Raw genomic sequence first — 18014 nt, forward strand, 5'->3', positions numbered from 1 at the left:
GAGGTTTCAGTAAGATGTTTCTTCATTTTCAGTTGTTTCCAGGAATCTTTTAATTTCTGCTTTGATTTTCAGTGTTGACCCAGTAGTTGTTCAGCATCATGCTGTTTAGTGTTTGTGTTTTTGTGAACTTTTGGGAAATTTTGTTGGTGTTGATATTTATTTTTATTCCACTGTGTCTAAGAAGGTGCATGGCAATACTTCAATGTTATGGAATTTTTTTATGCTTGATTTATAGCCAAGGATGTGATTGATCTTGGAGTGCATTCCATGTGGTGATGAATAGAATGTATATTCTGTGGTTGTTGGGTGGAATAATCTGTAGGTTTCTATTAAGTCCATTTGTTTGAATGACAAGATTAGGTTTTGGATCTCCTTATTGATTTTTGTCTCAATGATCTATCTAGGGCTGTTAGTGGGGTATTCAAGTCCCCTGTTATAATAATGTTAGAGTCAGTATCTTTTTTTAGTTTACTTAGTAGTTGCTTTATAAATGCTGGTGCTCCTGTGCTGGATGCATGTATGTTTAGGATGGATCTTTGTTATTGATAGATTGAAACTTTATCATTATATAGTGTCATTTTGTATCTTTTAAAATTTTTCATAGTTTAAAGGTTTTTTCTGATATTGAGATCATGACTCCTGCCTTCTTTTGTGATCCTTTTCCCTGGAAACTCATTTTCCATCCTTTAAGTTTGAGTCTCCCTTGTGGTGAGATAAGTTTCCTGGATGCAGCATATAATTGGGTCATGGTTTTATACCCAGTTTGCCATTCTGTCTTTTCAGTGGTGTGTTTAGTCTATTCACATTCAGGCTGATTATTAAAATGTGATTGTTTATCCCTGTCATGAAGTTCTTACAAAGTTTTTTTCTTTGCTTGTTTTTTTTTGGTTTTGGGGTTGATGTATGAGTGTGCTTTCAAGTTTGCTATTGTGCTGTATTCTCTGTGGATTCTGTGCTCTGCTGTTCTCTTGGGGAGTGTGTGGTTATGCTTTTTTTTCTTTCTTCCATGCTTAATACTTTTTAAACTGTCTCTTGTAGAGCTGGTCTGGAAGCTACATGATCTCTTAGGGATTGAATTTCTTGGAAGAATTTTAATTCTTCATCACTGATGAAGCTATGCTTGGCTGGAACGGAAATTCTTGGTTAAAACTGTGTATCTTCTAGGACTTTGAATATTGGACTCTAGTTCCTTCTTGCTTGTAGTGTTTCTGCCAATAGGTCTGTTGCTATTCTGATTGGTATTTCCCAGTAGGTAGTCTGACCTTTCTCTCTTTCTGCCTTTAGGAATTTTTCTTTTGTGACTACTTTGTGTAGGCAAATTACTATGTGTCTAGTGGTTGGTCTTCTCATTTGATGCCTTGTGGGGGGTTCTTTGTATCTCTTGTGTTTGGCTAGGCACATTTCTGGTGAGATGGGAAAATTTTCTTGGATTACTTCCTGGAATACTTGCTCCAAGTTGTTCTCCATTTCCTTTTCTTCTTCTGGGATACCAATCAGGAGTAGGTTCAGCTTCTTTATATAATTGCACATCTCTTGTATGTTTTGTTCTTTCTTTCTGAGTTCTCTTTCTATGTTTTTACAGATCAGGCTAATTCCATGTTCTGCTCTTCAAGTTCTGAGATTCTTTCTTTGGCTAGATTAACTCTGCTTTCCATGCTTGTCATCTTGTTATTTATTTCCTGGATGAAGTATTTTTTTATTGCCAAAATCTCTGTTACAAGTTCTTTCAGTGTTGCATCTTGTCTTTCTTGAGTCTTATTCACCCTTTCCAACCATTCTCTAATACCTGTCATATTCTGGGGCCAGTCATTGATGACTTTTATTGTTTGGGAACCAAGGTCTGATTTTTCAGGAGTTTCCTCTTTGTTACATTTGAAATTACCTATGGTCTTCCACTGGTTTTTTCCTCATTGTGACAGATATCTTGCTTTTCTCTTTATTTCCTTTATTCAGTGTCTGTGGGAGAGGCTTTCCCTTCTGATATTTGCTTAACCCTGTATTCTTCCCTGATCTGGGCTCTGAATTTGTTCTATTTTGAAACAGGACTGTGGGTGGGAAGTTTTGCTGTCTCTTGTAGTTTTGAAAGTTGAATAAGGTAGGGGATGGAGAGTTATGATACTCTAACTACTTGCAAATTATAATGTTCACTGACTGTTATATATGTTCCCTGAGACCCACTCCCCACCACCACTCTATATTATGATGTAATGTGTACACGTGTGTACCCCCAAGTTCAAGATACAGTGACAGCAATGAGGAGCACAGAGAAAGAAAAGAATGAAATAAGATGCACAAGAACTTTTTAAAAAGAGAAAAATAACCAGAATAATGAAAGCAGAAATCAATGCAAAAAACAATTGAATACACACACACACACAGACATGCACACACACCCCCCAAACAAACTGGAATAACAAAGTGAGATAAAACAAAAATCAACAACAACCAGGAAAACTAAACACACATGGCTATCACAAAATGAATGGAGAAGAAAAAGAGAAAGACCAGAAAAAACCAACAACAAAGGAATTCAGATTGAACCCTCACACATATATTGACACATAGCTTAAACTAAAATAAAAAATAAAAAAGGAGAAGAACAGAAGAGCAAAAACAAACCACCAACAATAAAAAAACTGAAAGAAGCACACTCAGTCATTCACAAATACACATAAACAAAAAAACAAAAGAAGAAAGAAAAAGAATAGAAAAGAGAAAAAAGGGGGGAGGGATACAGATCAAACCCTCACATACATATTCATGCTGAAAGGAAAAATATTTTTAAAATAGCTGAACTAATAAACAGGCAGAAAATTTTTTAAAAAATTAAAATTTAAGAAAAAAAGCCTGCCCTCTTGTGGCAGGTTCTTTAATTGTTCCTCTCATCTGCTCTCTCCTGCAGAGCTTCCACCTCTTTCACTCTCTGCCGAGTGTACAGAGTAGGGAGGGAGGGGGGCAGTAGAGGTGGGTGGGGCTGCAGTTCTCCCCTCCCACTCTCACATGGTCAGGGAGATCCCTACAGGTGGGGAGGTGTGGAATTGTCTCTTCCCCAGGTATGTACATGCAGGGGGTGCCCCAGTAAGTCCTAGCTTGGAATGGAGTCTACCTACTATGATCGACATTCAGGCTCTGCCTGGGTTATCACTCTCCGTTGTAACCCAGCTGTGTGGGTCTGACATTCAGAGGATTGCTGGGGAGGAGAAGGTTTGGGTCAGCCCCAAACTCACCACTGATCTATTTGAAATTCTTCCTTGTCCTTTTCTGGCAACACCTTTTGTCCCACAGCTAGATCAGGGTAAGGGATAGGGTGACTGGGACTCAGCACTCATCCTGTCCCTCTGAAGTTCGTGCCTTCAGGATATTCCCTCTGGGTCACAATCAACTCCTGAGTAGTTGATCCACCAGTCACAGAGATTGGGTCTGTATCTCTGTGGTGAGCAAGTCAGAACATTTTCCTGCCCCACCTTCAAGATGGTGGTGGGTTGTCTCTCTTGTCCTCTCTGATGGGACTCTTCCTCTGGGCTCCTACCACAGCCCCTGCTGCCAGTGGCTGGCCAGGCATTGAAGTGGTGAGGCAAAGCCTGGAGCCAGCAGTCTCTCCTGCTGCAGTGGTGAGGCAGAGTCTGGAGCCAGTTGTCTCTCCCTGCCGCTTCTTCACAGGTAAATTTTGATCATTCAAAAAAAAATAGCACTTGGCTTTTGTGACCTTGGAGGCACAAGGGGCCAAGCAGAGAAGCTGCAACACCAGCTGTTGCACCAAAAGTGCCCTGGCCACTTGCCCATGAGCCCCCACTTAATCAGTCTCTCCCAGAATTTTCTTCCCAGGAAGGGTTTTGTTGATTTAAAAAAAATGGTGCTCAGCTTCTGTGTCCCAGGAATCACCAGATTCCAAGCCAAGCAGCTGTGGCACCAGTTGCTGCATCAGTAGAGCCCCAGCTGCTACCTCCCTAGCCCTCACTCATTCAGCCACTCACATGCTCACTCACTCACCAGCACACACAAAAATTTTCCATACACTCACTCACTTGCATCTGGACTCACATAGTCTGACTGTCCGGCCGCCATCTTCCTGACTGCCATTTGTCCCTAAGGATACTTAATTATCACTCTAGAGTGGGTGCTGGGGTACTGACTTTCTTCAAAGAATTTCCCTCAGTTAGACAGAAGTTGCTTGGCCAGAAGGTTCCCCTCTTCATTAATAGCTTATAGTCAACAACTGACTGACCTGGAAAAAAAAAATCAACATTCTTGCTTCAAGTTAAGACTAACTCTGATGCAATTTGTACTCTAGAACTCCCTATGGGATCAGGCTGAAGCTACTTTTTTGGCTGGGACACATCTTGCTGTACTTTTTCCTCTGCTGTGTGCTACTTCTCCCACTTCTCTTAAGAATCATCTCTCAATAAATCATACAAGAATCCCTCATCTAATGTTCTGCATCTACTGGAGCCAATGTAAGACAGGGGTACCAGAATAGCATGGGCTTTGGAAATAGATTTTTAGGATGAAATTATGAGATAGATAATTTGCTGGTCAGACAGTAACAGATACCCCATCCCTGGGAGTAAGTGGAATTTTGACAGTCTCTAGCATGCTGTAGTATTGTGATTGCTAAGATTTTCACCTGTGACAAACTGGGACAGTATATAGGCACAAAATGATGCACTAGCAGGTGCAATGTCTCTGGTACTTGCAGGTATGTGGAGAAATAGTAGCTCCAGGGCAGACTACAGAATGAAGTTACTCTGCTAAGTATATTTTAAGAGTTAAAGAGAAAACTGACAGGCTCAGCTCTATTAAGCAACAATTTAAAGCCATGTGTGAAATTCATAAGTCCTCACTGGTAACTTTTCTTTTCTCCCACGTTCAAAGGCAAATAGAGCTGAAAATCAAAACTAGCATTTCATAGGACAGACTGTCCTATGCCAATGCCAGGTCCTTCATGAGGACGGATTAGGACCCCAAAACTTATGGGACTATTTGGGTAGATGCACTTGAGAACTTTGAACCTTCTTCAGTTTCCTCTGAACAAATTAGATCTACAGAAATGGCCCACTTCCCTTTGTTGGAAGATACAGGCCCTACCCTTTGCTTGAAGATTATGCAGAGGCCTTAAATGAGGATAGATTACTTATAAGACAATGCTTACCCTCCTGCAAGAAGCAGGGGGGTTTGCCTAGAGTGAATCTTGAGGGTGTAGGATCAAATGGGGAAGAATATATAACTGAATAAAGAAGAGTTTGTCAATGTGGGGCATGCTCTGGTGATATAAAATGTAATCCCCCTAAGCCGGGCTCGGTGGCTCAGCCTGTAATCCCGCGCTTTGGGAGGCTGAGGTGAGTGGATTGCCTGAGCCTGTGGGTTCGAGGCCCACCTGGGCAACTTGGCGAGACCTCCTCCCTACATAAATCAAAAATGAGCCGGGCATGGTAGCACGCGCCTGTAGTTCCAGCTACTTGGAAGGCTGAGGCGGAAGGATCACCGAGAGAGGCCACTGCACTCTAGTCTAAGTGACAGAGCGAGACTCCAACTCAAAAAAAAAAAAAAAATGCAATCCCCCAGCAAGTACCTGTAAGACAGCTCTTGTATGTGGCTGGAATGGCTGTTGGAAGATTGCAAAAAGCAATGGTCTCAATTAAATGAAGTGGAGATGCCAGGCTATCATGGTGGACTATGGAGGAAAGGATTAAAAGTCATGTTGATGTGAGCTTGCTAGAATGAATCTCCCATATAAGACTGGAAAGTGTTAGGAAGCATTGGAGGGCACACCATTTGTCAGTGTAGTGGTGAGCACCAACATTTCAGAGAAGCTCAGTAGTGGCTATACTTTGTATGCTAATGTAGAAATTTGGAAATGCTGTTGGAGAACTGGGTTCTTTAGCCGCAATAATGATGATGGGATTCCAGAATAGCACTTAACCATCAGAAGCAAAGAAAGAGTAATTACTATTATGGGCAGCAATATTAGAATGGCAGTCAGAGGGCTCTCACTTGTAGGATCTGTAAAGATGGTTGATAGAATATGGTGTATCTAAAGGCAAGATATATGAGCAGCGACCAAAGGCGTTGCTTAATACATATTTTCAAATGGAGTAAAGAATGGTTGAGCAGAGTCTGAGGTCAGCTGCCCAAATAAACAATCAAAATTCTAATTTTTAGACTGAGCTTCTCTTTAGTGCTGGAGCCCATCATCTGAAGAAGCTGGGTCTCCAGAGAGAAGGACCTTGAAACAGAATGGCATGGACAGTGTGGTAATTCCTCCAGTTCTTCCCCAAAATGACCTACAACTGTTTACCTGGATAACCACACACTGCGGAAAGGAATATGCCCAGCTTAAAAAATATATTTATTTATTCTTTAACTTAATAGAGACATAGTCTTGCTATGTTGCCCAGAATAGTCTTGAATTCCTGTGCAAAAACAATCTTCCAGTCTCAGTTCCCCAAAGTGCTGGGATAACAGGCATAAGCCACCAAGCCTAGCCAATACCTAGCTTTTTTGAACACTGCTAGATACAGATTCCAAACTGACATTCCTTCTTGAGGATCTAAGTGACATAATGGCCTACTCTATTGCAGTAAGGCATATAGAAGTCAGATAATAAACAGAGTCCTGGCCCAGGTTCATAGCACAGTGGATCCACTGGGCCCATAGACCTGTCCAGTGAGCACTTCCTAAGTCTCAAATGTGTAGTCAAAATGACCATTCTTAGCAGCTGACAGAACCCTCACATTAGTCCCTAGAACTGTAGAATAAGAGCTTTTAAAGTAGAAAAGGCCAAGCAGAAGCTTCTATTTTTTTCCCTCCTTCCCTAACTCTTTTTAGATACACAATGAACATCTAATACTTTTCCTAAGTCTTTTTTTTTTCATGTTTTTACTCATTTATATATTTATTCTGTGTTATGGGTGATTACTTCTGATCTTTCTTCAGTTTCCTAAATCTTTCTCTAGATGCATCTAATTTGCTATTTGTTTCTTTCCTTTGGTTTTTAAGATTAATGACTATGACTTTTATTTCTAGAAGCCCTGTTTGCTTCTTTCAAATGTGTTCTTTTGTCTGTTCAGAGGTCATTCTTTCATTACATTTTCTATCCCTTCTTTTGTAATTTTAATAATTTTGAGCATATTTAATTTTAAATATTCAATTATATATATCTAGATTTTGGAAATTATTACTTCTGCTTCCATGGTTGTCCATTTTCCCATTTGTTTGTGTCTGCTGACCTCCATTCCTTGTATGGCTTGTACATTTTATGTGAGCTCATCTTTGGATTCTTTGCTTGCATGAGACCATTTATATTCTGTGTTGTGGAAATGTCTCTGGAGAGGTTTCACATTTTGTTTTGGCAATGCCCTAGAGATTTCATGGTTCTTAGACCAATTTTGATGTACATTCTTTTGATTTGAGAGTCCCAAAGTACTTGGGTAGTATAAATTTAAGACCTGCATGTTGCAGGATTGGATTTTAACTTTAAATAGACTTTTTTTTCCTGCCATGAAGCTAGGGTAGAAAACAAAAGTTCTTGTTTCAGTGCTATTTCTAAGAACCTATGAGCAGACTGATTCTAACTCCATATTCATAAACTGGCTGTAGTTTGAGGCTCCCCGTCTTAGACAGAGGTCTCATTTTCTTTTATACCTCTCTGCCTTGCATGGGTATAAGGTGTAGCTCCATCCTTGCCATATGTGTTAACTATCAAGGACTTCTAGACAGACCTGGTATCTCCTGAATTTAACATAGTAGTGGCAGAATTATACTCTTCTGGTGTACTTTTTTTTTTTTTTTTTTTTTGAGTTGGAGTCTCACTCTGTTGCCCAGACTGGAGTGCAGTGGCCGCTCCCGGCCACCGCAGCCTCGACCTGCTGGGCTCCGGTGATCCTTCCGCCTCAGCCTTCCGAGTAGCCGGAATTACAGGCACGCGCTACCACGCCCGGTTAATTTTTTGATTTATTGTAGAGATGAGGTCTTGCTGCCCAGGTGGGTCTCGAACCCGTGGGCTCAGGCAATCCTCTCACCTCAGCCTCCCAAAGGCGCAGGATTACAGGCTGAGCCACCGAGCCCGGCTTCTTCTGGTGTATTTTAACAGAAGACTACAAAATCTCAATGGTTTAGCATAAAAGAAGTTCATTTCTTGTTCACCTAAAGTTAAGATGTTAGAGGAGTGGGGAATTATATTCTATACAATTATTCAGGGTGCTAGGCTGGCAGGACAATAACATTTTACTCATGGCTCCAAGGTTGCCCAGCGCATTGATAGCCAGCCAGCAGATGGCAAAAGAGGGAGATGAGAATTACATGCTTGGGTGCTTCTCAAAGGCCAGGGTTGATGAAGTATACAAGTATTTCTGCCCACATACTGTTAGCCAGACTCAACCACATGGCTTAAGCTAGATAAGTAAGGGACTGGAAAACGTAGTCCTAAACTCAGCAGATGCTTCCCAAATCTACTTAATAAAAGAAGATGGTGAATCATCTGTGTCTACAATTTCATATCAGTTGGATACTAGCAAGTTCAACATTCTCCTGTCTGAAGATGGATGACCAATATTTGTCAAAATGGATGACATATTTTAATAACTATTGTGTAAGATAGAAAGTGCTAAGAGGCGTAAGAAAAATAAAGGTGGCAATCAGAGGAAGGAATGGGATCATTTCCATCTGAGAAATCAGCAAAGACTCTGTGGGAAAGGTAAACTGAGACCATATGTGTGGACGTGTGAGAAGGACTTGGAATTGCCAGTGCTGGTTAAGCATTAGGCAACTCTTTTCTAAGACCTCTCAAACAGTACAGTTGCCATGGGCAGACAAAGGTGAACTTGAGTACTTATAAGCTGTCTTGAGCCAGAATTCTCCATTTGCAGAATTGCCAGCCTTGCCAGCTCCTGCTACCTCCTCTGCTGTCTTCCTCTTCCATGTCTGGTTGCTTTTACTATCTGTAGTTCATAAGTACACTAACTTTGACGTTGGGCAAACCTGGCTTGAATTTTGACTTTGACATTTACTGTGTGACTTAGGCAACTTTCAAAATCTCCGAGGCTCTGTTTTCTGTCTTATGCAAAGGAGAAATAATAATAATATGCTACTTTGTACACCTGTGAGGATTCAAAGAGAAAATGTATATATAGCACTCAGCACAGAGCAAACACTCAGCAGCTGTGAGGTATTATGATGATTAGCTTTCTTACTTGGTTTTTGGCATCTTCTTTTGAAACTCCTGGCAAATTTCCCTGGTTTCTTTCTGCTTCTCTACTACCCACCTTTGTGCCAGAATTGATCATTTCTTGGTGCTTTTCCATTATTGACAAAAATAGTCCTCAAAGCCCTATTTCCAGTCTTGCTATACCTGTATTATCTTGGACCTGGTAAGTGCGCGACTTTTAAAAAATCACTAAAGCTGCACATTAATATTTAGGATGTCCCATATTAAAAGAGGAGAGATGGTATTGGTGATGAGGATGGTGTGTGTGTATATGTGTGTACAAGGGTGGGATGGAGCAAAATCATTTTACTTGCTGTTTAGTCATCTTGACATTAGCTTTGGTAAGCTTCACAACTTTGAGCACGCAAACTATTTACATACAAAATGTGGGGGAATGTCTTCATGGCTACCTTTGAACCTTAATTATGGTTGATCCCATCCCATGTAGCCCACAAGGAATAGCCACATATGATGTGAATGGTATCCTGGACAGTTTCCATTCTGTAAATGTAGATATCTGTGAAGTGTTCAAAATGTTAGGCTTTTAGCAACATACTTGTGGGCATGTATGTGGACATATTATTTGGACATTATGTTAGTGTGAAGTTTTAAAACTTGCCATCATTATTATCAATAAAGTGGTAATTGGACTCTTTGCCATGCAAAGTTCTGTGCCTCCAGTTGCCAGGGGTAAACCAGGTGTGACAAGGGCTTTGTATCCTGTCCTTGCTGTTCCTGTACACAGGTGACCCTCACACAATGAGGGAGTCACCAGAGAGCCACCCACTTTCCATCTGCAGCCTCAAGCCATTTTTTGCATTTCTGACAGTCTCCAGCTATGAGACAAAATTGTGGTGATGATTTGGATTATTCAGATGAGGAAGTAAAATTTTGTCCTTCATTTCTAGAAGTGAAACTTTAAAGCCCACTGAGATTACTTTAAGGCCCAGGCTTGTTATATTCAGCGTCTGAAGATTTCCTAGGAAGAGTGTCTGGTTACTTGCCACGGAAATTACTTTTCTCTCTTTGGCTGGAGAGCATCATCCTCAAACTAATTTCCTGTTTAGTGCTCAGTATTCGAAAGCAGGAAATTGTATTAATAAATAGGAAGCTCAAGATGATGGTGGAAATGCATTAGAAATTTGTTTGCTAGGAAAATCATTTTTGCTTCCCTTAATTTATTAAAAGCCTAGATTTTATTTGGCATTTTCTCCTCTCATTCTTATTCTCATCATTATCCATTATCAAAAGAACTTTATTAAGTATCAACCTCTGCTTGGCACTCTGAATGAGTGATTGCATCTCTGCCCACTTGGAGGTTGTAACAACAATAACCAAAATAACAACTAGCTGCAAGAATGATAAACAGTTGCAAGAACAACAGTGACAGTATTAATGTGATTCTTTAGCTACTCTACAGATACTCTTCTGGACCCCTTATATGGGTTATTTTTAAATTTCAATAGCTTTGAGGGGGCACAAATAGTTTTTGATTTGGACTTTAAGTGTAACAGGGGTTTTTCAAGCATCTTTTCACTAGATCCCTATGAGGAGGGTACTATTATTACCTCCATTTTATTGATGAAATATTCAAGACATAAAGTAAATAATTTGTTTAAAGTCACACAACTAGTAACTTGAAGAATCTAGATACATATGTTCTACTGATTCTAATCTAACCAGAAAACACCAGAATCAAGAGTATGCGAAAATATGTGTGAATTTATTATTGCACTCTAGGGTTAGGCACATTTTGCAGGATGGGGTGAGAAGGAAATTTGGGGAATTTCTGCTCTCTTCCATGGAAGCAAGCCTCCTCAGAGTAGACTATGCATTTGCAACTTGAATGAAGAGTTAGGGTTAGGCAGATGGGGATGCAACTGAGGCTATGTTTTAGAAATAAAGGACAGTACGATAGGCCCCATGGAAAGGGGGATGGGTGAGCTTGAGGCTGATATACTGAAGCAGTTAGTCTTCAGATTGCAAGGATAGCACACCGCAGAGATTAGGTGCCTTGGACCCAGATTGCCCAGCCCTCTTGGCCAGTTCCATTCCATAGAAAAACAAGTAGGCTGCAGTGCCAGTCCAGTGTGACCTAGCTGTGACACATCAGCAGCCTTTTGTATATCACTAGAGGCAGGTGAGTCTATGACAACCCTCACACTTGTCGAAGCTTTTGATTCTAATATCGGAGCAATATGATCTGGTGATGCAGATGTCAGTCTAAGATGTTCATAAAGTCAGATTCTATTCTGGGTCTTTTCTGGGATAAGTAACTGGCTGGAAGTTGCAGTCATTCTGAGTAGCTGAAAATAGCTAACACGACATTTTAATGAGTTAATAAATCTTTCTCACTGAGCTACATGGAAAGACATGAAACATCACACTTTAGCTACTCACCAGTCTTAATTAAACTTAATGTTGAAAAGGTCAGTGCCCTGTCTGGCGGGTTCCAAATCACTTCATACCAGACACTAGGGATGACTATAAGGGTGAAAGCAAATGTGTACAAAGGCAGGTGGGGGCCTTATGCCTCTCCTAGAGCCCTAAACAGGTGTGTTCTAAATGGGCTTTGCCCCAGCTAATAACAATTAGCATTTGTTAAGTGCTAGCTCTGTGTAAGTCATTGCTCTGAGTACTTTCAGTGTATTAACTCATTTAGCCCTCAACAGCAACCCAAGTAGGTACATGCTATTATAATTTTTATAGATGAGGAAACTGAGGTACAAAGTTGTAGTGATTTGACCAAAGTTCTACAGTCTGCAAAGAGACAAAACCAATGCTGGGCACGTTGGCTCAGGCCTGTAATTCCAGCACTTTGGGAGGCCGAGGCGAAGGGATTGCCTGAGCCCAGGGGTTCGAGACCAGCCTGGGTAACTTGGCAAGACTTCATCTTTACAATAAATTAAAAAAAAAATTAGCCGGGTGTGGTAGTGTGCACCTGTAGTTCTGGCTACTTAGAATCCCGAAGCAGAAGGATCGCCTGAGTCCAGCAAGTCGACTCTGGGATGGCCGTGAGCATGCCACTGCACTCCAGTCTAGGTGACAGAGTGAGACTCTGACTCAGAGAGAGAGAGAGAGAGAGAGAGAGAGAGAGAGAGAGAGAGAGAGAGAGTCAGGGGTTGGGCTGTGCTCACACAGTTAAACATGCACACATCTCCGATGGGTATTGAGGCAATCATACTTCCAGGAATTCCAACAAATGCAAATTAGGATAGGTCCAAGCATGCACGGCACTTGGTGTTGCATGGGAAACGTGATTCTTGCCTATATCATGTGGATTGGTGGAGGTCACCAGCAGGTCTTGTCGGTCAGAACAATGATTGCGGTTTCTTGAACCCAAACATCTCAACTCAGCAAACATTTATTGAGCATTTGTGAGTGAGATACTGTGCTAGAAGATACTGTGAGAAGATACTGTGCTGGGGAGAAATATGAATGAGACATGGTACATACCTTCAAGGAGCCCACAGATTTGGCCTTGTGAAATTCCTGGGAAGATCAAAATAGCAGTCTGTACTAATGTTTTGTTAGCCAGTTCTCCAGGTCAGTGGAATCTTACTTTTACCACTGGCAACAGTTTGGGCTGAATTCCCATGTAGGCGTTATACATACATATATATTTATATATGTAATATAGTATACATGTAATATATAGGTGTATATATATAATATATGCAATAATTTCTTGCCCATTTTTCTGCACCCTGTAAAAGTGCAGAGCTCTATGGTGAAGGAGGTGTTTAATCTGGGACACCTAGGGCATTTAAAACAAAGATGAGCAGCTGCTACTTTCTCATCCTTTTTAGCAGAGTCTGTTAACAGAGAGTGAAGTCTTTGAGTCAGGTTACCTGGGTTTAGAGGTAGTTTGATCACCTTCTGGCTTCAAGACCCTAAGCGAGTTATTTTGCTTTTCTGAGCTTAGATCCCTTACCTGTAAAATGGAGGAAGTAATAGTAGTCATTCTTTGAATTCTTTCAAGGGTAAATTATATTAAATGCAAAAATGCGTAATGACATTTATTATATTACTTGGCAAAGATGAATTTCTCAAACACATTTTCACTATTTTGATTTTTTTTTTCTGCATTGTTTCATTTCTGAGTTCCATTTCATCATGCAGTACTCTGGAAGAGATTTCTAGCAAAACACAGGTTGTAGACCCTTCACCCTCCCCCTTTTTTCCCCTAGAGTGGATAGAAGATTGGCATAGGGGCAAGATATAGCGGTGACACTTGTTAGCAGTCACATCCTGACAAAAGCTCAGTATTTCCTGCTGATATTCTCCATTTCTCAGGAGGTGAGAAAAATGACAAGGGAAAATAATTCCTCTGATTTTGAAGCTGGTGATGTAGGGACAGGGACCTGGAGAGAAAGCTAGCACACCTTAAGGGTTGGGACATAGAACAGAAACCCTCCTCTGTGGCCTTTGTATTCATTTCTGACTCATTCTCCTGCTCTCCCCACAATGGCTGCTTTATCCTGCTGTCTTCCATCCTCAAACTTCTTCTGTCCTGTTCTTGGTCATTACTTAGACCGCTTCCCCAGGACAATCTTGTTCCACAACTCTAGGGGGTGTTGTTTACATGATGGTCACTAAACTCTCTCATCCTTTCTGAATATGTGTTGAGAAATTCATCTGTGCCAAGTAATGTGATAAATGGCATTATGCAGTTTTGCATTTAGTATAATTTATCCTTGAAAGAATTCTAAGAGTGACTATAATGACTTCCTCCATTTTACAAGTAAGGAAATCTAAACTCAGAAAGTGAAATAACTCCCTCAAGGCCATGAAGTCAGAAACTGGTCAAACTACCTCTAAACCCAAGTAACCTGACTCAAAGACTTCACTCTCTGTGAACAGATTCTGCTAGAAAATATGAAAAACTAGCGGTGGAGGTGTGAGGCTTGGTGGCAAAACTTGGTGGCCTTGTTATCCCCAGAATCTCTGCCAAGGGCTCATGGACTGCTTCAGTTTGGCTTCATATAATTCTTTGAACATTCTTCACTCACCCTTGGCTCTGTGTTTGCACATGCTATTGCCTTTGACTTGAAGGCTCTTCTGTCCCCCTCCATCATCCACTGCTCCCTTTACTTCTCACAAAAAAAGAACAAATCCCTCATTAAACCAAGATCACACTAGTGAGCTTCTACTCATATTTCAAGACACAGATTAAATGTCACTTCCTTTGAGGTTTTCCCAGAGTCTTAAACTAGAGAACACCTTGTTTTAGGAATCCATTAATTCTTCTATCGTCTTTTGTTGTAGTATCTTCTAATTAGCGAATGCCTATATACGGACCAGGGAAGCAAGGGTTGTGACTACGACTGTGTTACTCTTCACCACGTGAATAAAAATAGTCTTGCTTTACCCCCCTGGCTTCCCCCAGCCCCTCAGGGGCAACCTCTTTTCAATACTTGCTGTTTATAATTCTTCCAGTGTTTTCTTCCATAACCCTAAGTAATATACTTACTATTTCTTGGTTTATTAACTGAGATAATAACTGATTTCCTACAATGAAACATAATGATTTAATTTACTCATTTGATTCCCTCTTCTTTTTCCATTGCTATGTTTTATTTTTAGTTCTTTCACTGGATTATCTTTACAATTGTAAATTATAAACTTAAGCCACTATTTTTTGGGTACACTTTAGACAGTTACAGCTATGGATTGGATGTTTAGATATCTTTTAAAGTCATATACTGAAAACTTAATCTCCAAATGTGAGAGTATTAGGTGATGGGCCTTTGGACATGAGAATGGAGCCTTCATAAATGGAATTTGTGCCTTGATAAGGGGCTGAGGAAACCACCAAGTGAGGACACAACCAGAAGGTACCATTTATGAAGCAGAGAGTAGCCCCTACCAGACATCAAATCTTCTGGTGTCTTGATCCCAGACTTCCCAGCTTCCAGAACCATGAGAAATAAATTTATGTTGTTCATAAGCCACCCAAGCTATGATGTTGTATTATAGAGTTATTCTGGATTCTCATCAAATCAGATGGTATTAGTGCCTCATCACCTCTTATCTTTTCCTTTTTGCTTTCTGAATTTTGCTAGTCCTACCTTCAATTTTACATCATCAGATTTATTACATATATATTCCATTTTATAATCATACTTTAGTATTTCCTTTTGACTATAGTTTAACTTTGAAAGTTGAAAACAAATAAACAGTTTGCATTATTTTGGCTTTGTAATGTTTGTTACTGTAGAGCTACTGGGGCAACAGATTTCTATTTTTTTCTCTGTGGTTTCAATAGTCCCAGTTTTTTTTTCTACTAGAAATAGAAATGTGTCTAGTTGTAAGGTCAAATTTTCAGTGGCTTCATTTTTCTTATATTTTATTGATTCTTTCCCATCATGTCACAATCATGCTTAATATTTGAATCATGATTTCTTCGCATAGTTTATTTTCTGATTTTGTAATCATTTTTTAGGTGACCTGTTGCTCTTTCTAGAAATCTCTGGGATCCTTTTATCTTTTGCATCCAAAAATTTCACAAAAACTTGTCTGACTTTTTAATTAAACCATTCATATTGCTGAATATTCAGCAGGTACTTCCAGTTTGAAGATTTCTGTATTCTATAGCCCTGAGACATTTTCTTTTATCACTTATTAACTAATTTTTGTCCATTATTTTTTCTGTTATCTTTTCCTTCCTGTTGAATCTGTATATCTTTACCTTTTGTCTTAGTTTTTCTTTTTCTTTTTCTTTTTTTTAAATAGGGGGAAATTTACTTTCTGGGAAATGCTTTCAACTTATTCTTTCAGTAATTTGTAATTTTAAACTATTTGATTTGCTTTTTTTATGGTAGTCTATTTTTATCTTATAGTTGTAATTTCTCCTTGGATACTACTTAGATTTTTTTTTTTTTTTTAGTTCTGCTGTGATTTCTAAAATACTTATGTTTCCTGTTGAGTATATTATTTCCTGAGTATATCCTCTTTCAAGGTGCTGGTTTTCCTCAGATGTATGATGATTCTGGTCATAGTTTCACATGTAAGGATGAAAGACCAAGCTGTTTATTCAGGACTGCTGGAGACAATTCACTCTGCTCTTGACTAAGTAGGTTTAATTCTTCCATAGGCTTCTTGCTGGAATGGGAAGTATGACAGATAGCTTTGTGTTAGTGGGAAAAGCTCTTTGGCTGCTTTTATTTTGATTTTTATTTGAGTGGGAGTCTCACTCTGTTGCCCAGGCTGGAGTGCAGTGGCACACTCACAGTCACTGGAGCCTCGACCTCCTGGGCTCAGGCAATCCTTCCACCTCAGCCTTCCAAATAGCTGGAACTACCATGCCCAGCTAATTTGTTGATTTGTTGTAGAGATGAGGTCTCACCATGTTTCCCAGGCTGCTCTCAAACCCATGGGCTCAGGCAATCCTCTTGCCTTGGCCTCCCAAAGTGCTGGGATTATAGGTTTGAGCCACCACACTCGGCAGTGAGTTTGCTTTTAAATGTCATAATGGTGGGCTAGGCATCTGACTAGCCAGTCTTCCTCTATTTGAATATTACATTGAGGAGATCTTTGTTCTGGGGAACCCATATCCATACTCTAAGTCTTATTCTTTCCCGAGAAAATCCATGATTTTTTTCTGTACACACACACACACACACACACACACACACACACACACACACACACGGTATGCAAAGACTTTAGTGTCCCTATTTATCATCCCTTTGTTTCAGTAGTGCCAGCATGTTGCCTGGCTCTGAGCAATAATTGTTTCAAATGACCATGTAATAGTAATATGTAGCTTTTATGTATTTGCTTCTGAGGGATCACCACTCATTAAGATATGCTCTCTGTGTCCAAGCAGCTAGTAGATTAGCTTCTAATGGAAGAAACAAATCACTATAATAGAGAAGTGTGATAACATATGTTTGTACAAAGTGCTGGGTATTTTTACTGGTTATCCTTGGATGAGTTTTCCTCTTTGCCAGTTTCCTCCCCTGTAAAGTGGGCATAATAGTTCTGACCTGATAGGATGTTTTTGAGGATTAAATAAATTAATATATATAAAACACTTCAGTGATGCCTCCCATTCAATACATATTAGCTCTTATTATTATTGCCTTTATTTCTTGATGTGGCCTTGAACAATGAGTTCATAGTCAGAGACTAGGCAGATGGTTATTGCTGGGAAAATACACATTGTGCACAAGGGAGCAGAGGTATAAAAGTGCAGACACATTTAGATAGAGGAGAGTGGTTGAAGATGACTGGATCACAGGGTCCGAGGGCATTTGCCAGAATAAAACTGGAAAAGGAGCTGGGTAGATCCCAGGAGGTCTTGAAAACTTACGAGGGAGCTGCTTATATAGTTGTCTGTCATTGTATTCTGGCTCAAGGTACTGTATGCCTAGTGACACTATTAATGAAGTTATGGACTCTCTTACATACATAATTTTTAAAACTTCTGGAGGTCCCACTTAACAGGTGGAATGGACAAATTAGGAACATTAAGGATATATAGAAATGTCTCTCTGAAGAAGACAACCAGGGAGGTGACAACATCGAAAATAATGAAAAAATATGTAGCCTAGAGTGAAGGGAGGGGTTAATTAGTCTTATGTAAGAGAGTTAGATTTCTAGGTAAGTTTGAATTATGGAATTTCATTCAATGTGTGGAAAGTATAGAAAGGCAGGTTTGGGAAAGACATGAGGATGGGTTTTCTAATCACAAAGCTGTCATAAAATGTAGCAACCTGCTCTGTGAGACAGTAAGTGTCCAATCACTGGAGAAGCCCAAGCAAACACATAAGTGTTGACGAAGGGATAGGGGAAACTTCTGCCTGGG

This window comes from Carlito syrichta, unplaced genomic scaffold (assembly GCF_000164805.1).
Source record: "Carlito syrichta isolate Samal-C Ts95f unplaced genomic scaffold, Tarsius_syrichta-2.0.1 Scaffold311699, whole genome shotgun sequence".
NCBI classification, from domain to species: Eukaryota; Metazoa; Chordata; class Mammalia; order Primates; family Tarsiidae; genus Carlito; species Carlito syrichta.